The sequence below is a fragment of the Rattus rattus genome, chromosome 5 (assembly GCF_011064425.1).
Source record: "Rattus rattus isolate New Zealand chromosome 5, Rrattus_CSIRO_v1, whole genome shotgun sequence".
Taxonomy (NCBI): Eukaryota; Metazoa; Chordata; class Mammalia; order Rodentia; family Muridae; genus Rattus; species Rattus rattus.
In genome coordinates this window covers 152760262-152772761 of record NC_046158.1, presented here as the reverse complement: position 1 = coordinate 152772761, position 12500 = coordinate 152760262, and the positions used below count along the sequence as shown (strand labels likewise).

Here is a 12500-nt window from a genome sequence, read left to right as displayed (position 1 = left end):
TCATTAATTTGCTCATACATTTTGGGAACAATTGCTAGCCGGGCCCGCATGTGACCAATGTTAGGGTCCTGTGCCAAGAAGAATGGAGATTCAATTTGATTGGCAAAGAGGAAGACAGCTGCTGGGTTCATTGGGAGGGGCTGGTACCTGGGGCAGGGAGATGCAGGGTAGGGGTGTCCATCCATCCATCCATCCATCCATCCATCCATCCATCCATCCATCCCCTTGCTCCTTCCACTTGACCCTGCAGACTTGCTCGTGTCCTTTCTCCATGCCCTCCTGGCTCCCAAGGCTGCCAGTGGGCACCTTGCCTGGCAGGCTGGCATCCACGTGCCCTATCCAAGTCCCAAAGGCACAACGCCTGCTGGATCCTGGACCTGCAGCACTCTGTGTCCAGCAGCAGCCTGCTCTCTCTTGAGAATGGGTCCCAGTGTCCCAGGCAGGAGCAATGAGGTAAGGAGGATTCTGGGCCAGCCACCCTGTGCCTGTTTCCTCTCAAGATCCCAAGGAGAAGTCACAGTGGGATTGTACACAAGAAGCCAGCTGGCCCAGCCCTCAGCAAGCTTGCCACACACGGGGCATGAGCATAGGTCGTGAAGAAGACATGTGTGGCCCGAGTAGGGTCACACCCATAGCATTGGTGTTGGCATGGGTCCAGGGTCTTCCGGGACTTCTCAGCTTGGAAACCAGAGGTACCCAGTGAGGAGAGATCAGAGACAAGGAAGGAGGATTAGAGAGGTACCCTTTCCCTCCCGACTCAATTCACCCTGTGCAAAAGCTGCCCAGAGCCTCGTCCATCTCATCTATGCCGAGCAGGCCACGGGACACCATTCGCAAGTTCAAAACCTCCCTGGTCTCTTTCTGCCGAGTCAGGCTGTGTTCACCAGTGCCCATGTAGGTCACAGGTTTTGTCTGCTTGCTTCCAGACTTTGGAGGTTGAGGGGAGCACTGCTTTTTCAGGTAAGGAAACGGAGGCACAGAAAGGTCGTGTGACTCGCCTAGGTCACACCTTGGCTTGCTTCGGAGCCTAGATTTGCACACCGACCTATTGGATCCAAAGCTCATGTGGCATCCCCTCAGGATCTGAACCCACACCATCTCTGCCTGATACCCTGGTGCTCTGGATCTGAAATTCCTGCTAGGTGCTCCCGTGAGGAGGGCTCCGACCCCAGTGACAAGGTATTTAGAGGTAGGGCCTTGGAGGATGATTGGATCATGAGGGCTCTGACCTCAATAGCGATCGACCATTGCTAGACTCTACCTCAATGGGCTGTTGGGGAGGAAGTGAGTCGCAGAGCAGGCCTTCTTCGAAAGATGCACTTTTCCCTTGTCTCTCTCACTCTGCTTCCTGGCTACTGCACAGTGAACAATGTTGGTTCACTACCTGTTCTCCTGCTATGGTGGACAAAACCAACCTACCATGGAGGAAAGTCTCTGAGACTCCTCAGAACCTTGGCTCCTGAAAGCAGACTTGCTGGAGTGTTCCGTCCCTGCAGTAGGGCACACTGACCAACAGCAACAGACCTGACACTGTCATTTAGGCCTTCATGCCTCAGGCCTGAGGCCTGTTGTTAGAGGTAGGCTTGCCCTTCAGTGACTCTCCCTGATTCAATTCCTCTGTCTCATTCCCCTCAGAGACTTCAGAGTCTGTGTTCTTTAGACCTGGGAGAACCGAGCCTTCAGAGGGCTCAGGGGCTGGCTTTACCTGGGTTTTAGTGTTAGCCTCCTGGCTGTGGGTACCTCAGCTGCTACCCTCCACCCCTCATTCCCACTTTATTGCAGGCCTCCAGACAGATGAGGGCTTGAGAAAGGGGGTGTGGCTGCATGGCTACATGGTCCAGGGAGGGAGAGGAGGACAGGCAAGATGGAGGCATCAGCTTCTCCTCCTCCTCTCTGCCCAGACTACAAGTCTGCAGTTTTCTGTCCCTCTGCCTCTACCATTTATGGATTCATGAAATATTAACTGAGTAGCTACTACGTGCCAGGCTCATACTAGAGACTGAGGCGCCCACTGAGCTCAGTGCGTGTCCCGGGGCTGCCCATAACCCCGTGTGTGTGCACGCATGGACTCACCCATGCACTGATTCCACAGACAGATATAGACGTACAATTCTCAGTTAGGTCCACTTTTAACCTCAGTAAAAAGATAAAACACAGGCACCCCCCACATAGGCACGAAGGGCGCTTAACCTCATTGCTGGTTCGATAACGAAACAGAATGGTCCCCTGGAAAGGACGTGGAGGCAGAACTCTCTAGGCCCATGAGAGACAGTCTAAAGAACACTTCAGGACAAGGCGGGAGCTAAAAGGTGAGGATAAGAATTAACTATCGGGGTTGGGGATTTAGCTCAGTGGTAGAGTGCTTGCCTAGTGAGCGCAAAGGCCCTGGGTTCGGTCCCCAGCTCCGAAAAAAAGAAAAGAAAAAAAAATGAACTGTCCTAGTTTGATGAGGTGATGCACACCTCTAATCCTAGTTTGTGGAAGCTGGAGGCAGGAGAATTGGGAGTTCAAGGTCATGCTCAGCTACTTAGTGAGTTTGGGCTAACCTGGGCTACAAGGAGACCCTATCTTAGAAAACAATACAATACAACAAACCCATCATCACCACCACCACCCAAACTAGCCACAGTATAGAGGGGATACAGGGCTTGGAGTTTGGGCTGGAGAGCTAGAAGGTAAGGAGGGGTCTTTAGGAGAGGGACATGAGTGAGCTTGTGTTTAAAGAGTTGGCCCTGCCTGTGGCTTGAGGAATGACCTCAGAAGGCGGAGGTGGTGTCTGGGGGAGACAGCGGTGGTGGCTCAGACCTGGGAGGCCGCTGTAGGATGAGAGAAACTGACAGCTCTGAAATATTTAGGAAGCAGAATGGAGCAGACTCCATGATGGATTGACCTGAGGGGAGGCGGGAGGAGGCAGCCGGAGGACGGCTTCCCGGTTTTATTTTTCTGTTTTCGCTGACGTTTATTGATCACCTACTAAGAGCCAGGCACATCCTGCACTTCACAAGCGCCACCTTCTCCGTTCCTCATGTAAGCTCATAAACTAAGTCATCACCATCTCCCTCATTACCCTCTCACTCCGGGAAGGAGGCTGTGGGAGCCGGGACCTGGGTCCTCCAGGGAAACAGACTCCGCAGGTCATGGCTACAGAGAAGACAAGTGAGCGGCACCATGAGTCAGTACAGACAATGCTGGGCCACCCTCAGAGCTTCTTCTTCGTGCCAGGCACGGAGTCATCCAATTAGCTAATAATAAGAGGTGACAGCTAAACGCGGGACACACACCAACCCTCTCATTGCGTCCTCCGAATGGCTGTCTTTCAGATTTCTATTCCAGAAAAGAGGGCCAGTGGCCCAAGCAGGCTGAGGATTCGCCCAAGGTCACACAGTTAGTGGTAGATCTGGAATTCCCATAGGCTGTGGCGAGGGAAGGCGAATAAAGATGGGTAAGGGGGATGGGGGTGGAGGGTGGCGCAGTGGCTGCTGGGAAGGGCACACGAGTTTGGACCAAGCCAGTGAAGATACTAACTTCCCATGCCAGCTAGGAGCTCTGTGGGCACGGGCATGTGCACACAAGCACTTCCTGGGTGCCTGCTGCTCGCCGGCCAAGGCCACGGTGTTCTCTCTCTGTCCCAGGTGTCCGGGTTGTACCTGCCTCATGCCCCGCCCCCGCCATGCCCGCTTGCAGTGCCGCAGGCACAGCCTCGCTGTACATCATGTTGACAGTAGAAATTACATCCCGGCTGCTGTTTTACACCGCGCCCTGTCAGAACTCACCGCAGCCCAGTGATCAGGACAAATTGAATACCATCCTGGCCGTGTCAATATTTATTCCATTTTACAAACGTGGCCGGATGGGGGGCAGGGACCCGCTGAGGTGCCAGCCAAGCAAAGCCCCGGGAGGCTGTGCCCCTCCCTCCGCACAGTGGATCACCACCTCCCTTCCCTTCTCTTCTTCCCCTCCCCTCCTGGACTATTCATAATCGGTTAAAATTGGATTTCAGTCTTGATGCCGAAAACGGCACAAATCATTAACGCGTGCTGTAACTAATAATTACAAAATGGAAAAATGGATCTACCCTTCGATCAAAACTCTGAAAGTCGCCCCCTCTCCAGAAACCCTGCCCTCTGTCCTCTGAGACCCAGCAACAAGTCCCTCATGTCCTACCTTTGAGAGAAGCCCCTTGACTTGCTTGCCTGGGGCCACTTCACTGAACATTTCTGCAGAATTTGGCTAGTTTGTTGTTTCGCTTGCTTCTGAGCTCCTACTATATACAGTCTTTTGGGTCTTTCCTTTTCAGCCGTATTACAGGAGTCCCCTTTGCTTTGTTTTTCTGGGTCTTTTTTGCTGCTGTATAGTACTCCACTGCATAATTGCCCTGGTTCCTCTACCTGCCCCTCTTATCTGTCATCTCCCTCATTTTCTTCCTGCTCCTCTGTCTGAATCTCCTATTTTTCTCTTTAACTACCCCCCCTCATCTTACCTCCTGGGCTGTCTGTCCTCCAGTGTTCTGTCTGTCCCCTGGGAGCTCAGCACGTACTCACTGAGCACACACTTGATCTCAGCTTCTCTGTGGGAGCAGGGGTCCTGGTGCCTCCTCCTGAGTGCTTTCTACTTCCCCCAGCTGCTCGAGTAGGTAGCTGCAGGAACACCAGGTTCCTCAGGGCATAGAGAGGTCCCTGTCCCCACAGCCTGCCTCTCCCTTGTCAAGAAGCTTCACCCCGTGATAAACTTTCCTCCCAGACTAAAAGAGAACTGAGGGATTCGAAGAACCCTGAAGCCAAACTCAGAAGGGAGCTGGGTGTGGGGACAGAAGGCTACCCCTTGTCTCAGCTCTGCCATTCAAGCTCTCAATCATTCCCCACTGAGGACCTTGTGTGTTGGGTCCCACGGAGCCAAGTCAGAGGAGAGCTGCGGGTGGAGGAGATCCTCTAGGAGTCATGGAGGGAGTGCTTGGGTACCCCAGGGGCTCATGTCACACATCCCTGCCAGCCTCCCCGGTCTCGGAAGCCGCATGATGAGGCTCATATTCAGGGTAGTTAATTTTTACTGCAACCCAAGCAGATGACATTAAGGCGTCTGTGCCTTTGCAGGATAGGAAAAAGCTCCCTGGGAAGGAAGGCGAGGTAGACAGGGCTGGAGCATGGCTCTGATAGCACCATACTGGGTGACCTTGGCTAGCCTCTACCTTTCCTGAGCTTCTATGCAATAGAAGGCTATAACTGGTACCCAGTGTTCATCCCAGACCACGGCAGCCACAAGTGGGGCTTATTCAGAATTCAGCCCCTCCACCCAGCCCTGGAACATCTGATACAATGCCTATAAGGATCACATTAGAAGACACAGACTCCTTCCAGAACTTTCCACAGGCTAGAGACATGAACATTGGATGAACCGAAATTAAAGACCTGTACTTTCTGCTGGACTCAGCACTCCAGGGGGCTCCCGGTGCTGTCTAGGCTACTAGGGAGTAGATGGCCACCTCTAGAAACTGGGGCACAGAGAGATAGGGTCATCGCTTGGGTGAGAGCTAGCCACAAGCAGGGAAGCCAGGACCTGCAGGAGGAAGTCTGGCCATGCAACCTGGCTGCTCTGGAAAGGTTCTGTAGCAGTTCTTGGCACAGAACTGGCAGCCCTGGGCAGGGAATCGGGCATCGTGCACCCATTGCATGTCTGACTTTGAAGGGTACATGTTCCAGTTCACTCCCGTAACCAGGGCAAGTGCTTACTGCTTTGTTTATATATTTCTTTGTGACTCTCTCTCTCTCTCTCTCTCTGTCTCTCTCTCTCTGTCTCTGTCTCTCTCTCTCTCTCTCTGTGTGTGTGTATATACACATGTGTGGGTATATACATGGGGTGCCTGTGCACGTCTGTGTGTCTGTGTTGATCTATGCAGTACATGTAGAGGTCAAAGGTTGGTCCAGGGTCATCCCTCAGTGCCTTCCCTCCTTTATTCTCCTGTCTCTCCTTTTATGTGTATGGCTGTTTTGCTCGCGCCGACGTCTTGCTGGCAGTGCTTGCAGAGTAGGAGGAGAGCATTGGCTTCCACAGCACAGGAGTTACAGATGGCTGTGAGCTGCCGTGTGGGTGCTGGGAACTCAACCGGGGTCCTCTGCAAGAGCAGCAAGTGGAGCCGTTGCTCCATCCCCTCTACTTAATTCTTTTGAGATAGACTCTCTCAGTAAAACCGGAGACTGTGGATTGACTGGACTGCCTGGCCGTTAAGCTCCAGAAATCGTCCTGTCTCTTCTTTCTCGGTTCTGGGATTACAGGGAGACACCCCTGTGCCCAGCCTTTCGTGGGTGCTGGGGATACAGACTCAGGTCCTCAGCTCTTTACTGAACCATCTTTTGGGCCCTCCTGTGTTTAGTTTTTTTGAAATGGGATCTCAGTAGACCAGGCTGGTCTCAAACACACAGTACAGAAAAAAGAAATGACTTTGAACCTCTGATCCTGTGGACTCGCAAGCGAGAGTCACCATGCTTAATTTACTGTTACGGCCTTGGGCTCTGACACAGAGTTTGACAGGCTTCAGTCTCTAGTTACAAAGGTACAGGGTGATGGGCTGTGCCCATTAGCCTAGGGTAGGGACAGAATGGAGCTCCCCAGAACTTTACTCTTAAAGGTTTCTCAGCCCTAATCCAGCCCCTCCCCCCAAACACCGAGCATGTGCTCACTTGCACCAGTGATGGGAAGCGGGGGCCGGCTGCCTGGACAGGGGCCCTGAGGCTGAGTTCTGTGTGCTAGTTGATAACAGCGGGTTTCATGGAGGCCCCTAGGGGTCTTATGCCAAGCCAGGCCTGGCTTTTGAACCCGCCAGACACTGGATTGCCCGCCCCACCAACAGCCTGGGGTCGGACGCTCACTGTGGCTAGGGCCTTTCCCCATTAAGGCCTCCGCGCCAACTGTCTGCAGCTGCGAGACACAGGCGTCCCGGGTGGCGCGTTCCACTGAATCAAATCTACCACAAACTCGGGACCTGACCTCAGCTCTAGAGATGACAGCAGGCAGGATGCAGCCTGAGCCAGGGCTTAGCCAGCCAGGCCCTGCCAGCCGCAGAGGAGGGAGCCCCAGGCCTGCCGCCTGCTGTGCTCACAGCGGGATCAGCGCCCCAGATCTCTCTCAAAGCCAGGCCGTCGCCACTGGCCTCACAGCTCATCTCCCGCAGCTCCCTGAGGTCCGGGCGATTATGCCACTGAACATTCCGCTTTCATCTTGTCAACCTCGCAGTAAATTACAGGCCCGGGGAGGCGTGGGTCTCCTCCTTAAACAAGATTCAATTCCACTTAGCTGCCCCCCTTCCCGCCCCCCACGTGGCTCCCCCCCTCCCCCAGCCTGCTCAGGATTTATGGCCTTTCCTTGCAGGCAGCTGGTAACCATGGTAGGCTCCTTGGGGAGGCTGCAGGCTGGAGCCTTGGCAGCCCCAGGCTTCTGCTCGCTGGCCACCGCCTACTCAGCGGGGAGAGGAAAGGCCAGGAGTGTGGGCTTCTAGAAACTTGAAGTCGCGATAACAGCCACACTGGCCACAGTGAGTACTTCTGTCTCACACACCCAATCTTCCCCGTCACTAGGGCACAGACGGGAACACTGATCCTTAGTGCCAGCAAGCTTGTCACATCTTCCTGTTCTATACTGGCACAGGCGGATAGGTGCTGGTCCCAGTACATGCATGGTCATCTAGGGATTGGTCTGTGAAGTCAACTGAGAGAAGCAGTTGGATCTGGGGCTGGAGTTGCTACACCAGGGAACCAGTCTCTTTCCAGAACCTCTTATTGCAGTCTTGATCCAGGGCGGCCACTGCAGATCCCAGCTCCTGCTTACATTCCTTCAGCGACCAGGAGATCACTCCCTTGGTGGCGAGCATTTTCTCTAACTATTAGCACGATTACCTAATAATGGACCAGGCCCGGCTGCCCCTCTCGATGACACCATTGCATCATCTAAGGTCCTCTCTGCCTTCCGGCTGCAAACTGCCTTGTTCAGCCCAGGTTTTCTCCACTTGTTTTAGGGGCTTTCTCTGTCTTTTCTCTCCCTACCCCTCACCTTCAGCTCCTACCCTCACCCCTGCTTCACTGCACCCCAGAAGGTCAGAATTGGAACTTTCCTGCTTTCACTTTCCTGATAGAGAGGCCCAGGATGAGATATGGGCTCAGATCTGCCAATTGGAAAAGCATCCAAAGGCTACCACCCACTGGCTTGACACCATAGCTCTGCTCAGTATCTTAAACAATAAATCACTTCATTCCCACGCAGGACCTACTACAGACGTGATTATGAAGCACAAAGGTCAAATGACTTCCCCAAGACCATACAGTCTAATGTTTGAGCCACACTTCTACCCTGGGGCTCCATGGTCCCACATGTCCTACAAGCCAAGGAGAAACAAGAATGGATGCAGTGCTAAGGGAACAAGGCCTACTGCTTTTCTCCTGGGCCCTGGTATGAGTTAAGTGTTCCCTCACCCGGATTCTGCCCACAAGGGACTGTCCCTTTCCATTCTTGGGGACATCTGGACTTACAACATCCTATTACATGTCAGTCCTAGACCTCTGCAGGGTAAGGTCAGGATCCAGCTGGGGATCGAACCCAGGGCCTTGCGCTTGCTAGGCAAGCCCTCTACCACTGAGCTAAATCTCCAACCCCAGTTCATCTCTTAAATGCAATTCTAACCCGGGCATCAGCTCAATCCAGCCTGATTACATACAAGTTCTTGTGGGTTCTGAATGAGGTGACATTTGGACTGTCTTGGAAGATTATATAGGAGCTCAGCATAGAGAGCCATGGGAAGGGACTCATGGACGGAGGAAATAGCTTGTATGAAGTCTTGTGGAGGATGTATCGGCCCAGGGAAGGCTGAGATGTGACTAGACCCAGCGCCTTGCTGGGGCGACTTGGCTTCACCACTGAGCTGTAACCCCCTTGCTGATCTGCATGTGTCCCAGACAGACAGGCACAGGGAGGGAATGATACCTCCAGGTCCCACAGCCATAGGTTGGATGCTTGGAGTTGCAATCCAGTTTGGCCAGTGGCCCCCTAGAATGTAAGCCAGGTCCCATCTGGGGCAACAATAAGTCAGGTCCCATCTGGGGTGACAGATAGACGAAGCTGGTGCCAAGCCTGAGGGGCGTTTCTCCATTTCCGGATCCTGACAAGTGATGGAGCTGGCAGATAAGGAATCTTCTTCCCTAATCTCTCTTCTCCGGCTGTATCAGGGGAGGGAGCAGAGCCTGCACTCCTTCCAAGGCTTAATCCTCTCCTTCCTGCAGTTAAGGCTGTGGGTGACAGTCTTTGGTAGCCGTCTGCAGAGGACTGAGGATGAGGACAAGGACTAGGAAGCTGCTGTTGATGGCAAGCCAACAGGCACGGGTCTCTGTTGTAAGGGCTTCCTGAGATGCATGGGGAGCCTCAAAATTTGCTCATTGCTCTGGAGAAGGTAGGAGTGGGGCTGGTGGGGTCCGTGGGGGAGTCACACTCGGGCTGAGCTGGGTCCCCAGCTTTGCTCCTGCCAGCTGTGTGACCTAAGGGAAGGTACTTCCCCTCTCTGAGCTTCAGTGCTCTTCTATGCAAAATAGGGGAAACAAATCCTCCAGGATGATTTTTTAAAGCTCGAGTTGATGGTGAATACAGAAGTAATTCTCTGGAAAGTCAAGTGCCGGAACCAGGCGAGCCGTGACTATTATTTTCCACAGGCGAGAGAGGATCTGAGGGTGAATCGGAAGCACTGCAGCTCCTGTCGGGGTGGGGGGGATTCACCTCCAGTTCTGAGCCCCTGTAGGGGCCCCCCAGTTAGTCTTCATGCAGGAGTCCCTCACCTACTGTCTGACAAATTGAGCTCACCATACAGGAAACACCTATCACCTATCCACCTGTATCCTTGTCCTGTCTGCCCTCTTGCCTAAGGACAGTCACCTGCTCCTAGTTTTGTGGCAAAGATCTCCCTTTCTTGAACAGAGGCCAGCCCGACACTCTGGCTTCTTTTCCCTGTGGCTACCTGGGGAAATGATGGTTCCTCTCTGGAACGCACAATGAATCCCTGACCCAGTACAAGGCTCTCTAAATTATCCATCTGTCTGTCCGTCTGTCCATCCATCCATCCATCCATCCATCCATCCATCCATCTATCTATCTATCTACTCTGTGTGTGTGTGTGTGTGCGCGCGTGCACACACACATACCACAGTGTACATGTGGAACACAACTTGAGAGAATCAGGTCTCTCCTCCCATGCATGGATGCCAGGGATCAAACCCAGACTGTCAGGCTCCCTCGTATGAGATTTGAAGAGGTGGAGCCATCTGGGATCTGTAAGAGGTGCTCACGACCGAGCTGATGGGTCTGTGTGACTTCTAGCTTAATGTGAGGGCTGTCTTCACCGTCAGTTTCACTGGGCTTTAGCATCACCCAGGAGACACACCCATGAAGGTGGTTCTGGAGAGGATTCATCAAGGAGGGAGCACCTGATCAGTCAGTGTGGACGGCAGCAGTTATGCTGTTCTGGGGACCCAGACTGAATTTAGAAGGAGAAAGGAAAAGTCAGAGGAGCACAGGCATCCATTCCCCTGTCTCTGCTTCCAGTTTCTCAGAATCTCCCCCTCCCCCCACAGGCGAGAGAGTATCACAGTCTGAGGGTGAATTGGAAGCAGCTCCTGTGGGGTGGGGTGGGGGATTCACCTCCAGTTCTGAGCCCCTGGGGGGGCCCCCTGTGAGTCTCCACTCAGGAGTCCCTCACCTACTGTCTGGCAGCATGACCTCGCCGTACAGACATGATGAAGTAGCTGCCTGATCAAGTGCCTGGCCTCACAGACACACGACCCTGAAGCCTTATCCACCATGACGAGCCGTATCTCCTCAGAATGAGCCAAGGTAAACCTATCCTTCCGGAAGTTGCTTCTAGTCAGTATATTTGGTCACATCTATGGGAAGTATGGCTCTGATGATGATTCTCGGGTTATCTGAGAACGAGTCTGACTCAGGGTCATTTTGGCTAGGTCTCTCATGTCCCATCTCTCTCCACAGTGCCCCAAGCCACCCTAGGATCTGACAGGTAGTAGGCCATCACTATGTAAAAATGCCCCTTTACTTAGGACCAGACCAGAAGTCGAAGAAATCTCACTTTCCTCCATCTCCTGGGAAGCTCCCTGCTTTGTCTTCACCTTTCTCTAATGGGATCCTGGATATCAGCACGAAAAATGGCCCCAGAAGATTCTAATTGGCAAGAACTAAGCACATATCTCTCTGGACCGACCTCTTCCCGTGTCTCGAGAACCCAGCAGGTTGGGGGGACCCCAGATTCCTTGCCTCATATCCCATGCTTTTTCAATCATGTTCGCTCTCAACATGTTGAAGTCATCAGTGACTGCCACGCCATCCGGTCCAGCTATTGTCCCTAGTCTTCATGTCCCTCATCCTCAGTGGTCTTTGAAGCCTTATTGAACAGCTGGTGTTCTTTGCAACTCCCATCATGCCTCTGGCTGTCCTTCACAACCAGAACCTCTCCGGTCCCCATTGAAATGCTTCACTCATTCCTGGGCAAGCCCATTCATGCCGATGGCCTCAGTTACCCTCAACACCACAATGGCTGCCAACCTCTGTGGTCCTGGTCCTGACCTGTGCTCTGAATTTAATTGAGGGATTCACGCCCATCTCCCTTAGATGCCCCTGCTAAGCCTCATTGCTAGCAAGCTCAAAGTCACCTCAGTGAATGGCCCCAGTATGTGTCTAGTGGCCCGAGTCAGAAGGCTGGACGCTCTTCCTGGCAGGAGCCTTCTCTTCCCTCCTGACCATTCCTCCACCTGGCCACTTGGAGTCATCTCGCCTCCCACTTCAGTTCCAATCAAGATTCAGGGTGACCCTTGGGTTATGGCTTCGCAGTGGCCAGTGACAAGATTTAACAAGGAGAGAATCAGAGAAACGGAGGCTGGGGTGGGAGGGAGAGTGCCGGTGGGCTATGCCCGACACGTTCCCGAGACGTGCCTACGGAGACGTATAACAGGCAGGGGCAAGGAACAGTCTGGAAAGAACTCCAAGGACAAGCCCAGACTGGAGATATAAATCAGAGCATCCTTCAGCTTGCAGGTGACATTTAATGCTGAGGGATGCTGAGGTCGCAGAGAAGAGACAGAGCAGGCTCAGGGCACTGCCACGTAAGAAGGAGGCAGGAAGGGGGTGAAGCAAACAGTGGGGAAGCAGAGGGCTGAGGGGCATCTAAAACGGAGTCATGGAGCCGACCGGAGACCAGAGAGCAAAGCTGCTGAGAGGCAGGGGAAACTGAGGCACAGCCACACCACGGCGATCCTGGAGAAGCATGCCAGAGAGGCAAGGGTGTCGTGTTCTATCCTGTTGTGACCCCCTGCTCAGCTCATTCTGCATTGTTCTCTGACGAGTCTGGTTTTCCTCAGCTATGTGTTGACACTGTTGTGTTTTAGTTTTTATCTTAGGAGAGAACTTGAAGCCCTGGAACAGTGGAATTTCTCTTTCTTAAAAAGCACTTGCGCTCGGCCGTG

General features: G+C 53.3%; 1 protein-coding gene across 1 annotated transcript in view; it reads right to left on the bottom strand.

The window, feature by feature from the left end:
• The window catches only part of Cdh22 (cadherin 22), a 123185-nt gene that overhangs the window by 77256 nt on the left and 33429 nt on the right, over positions 1–12500 (bottom strand). The gene's annotated exons all lie outside the window — the stretch shown is intronic.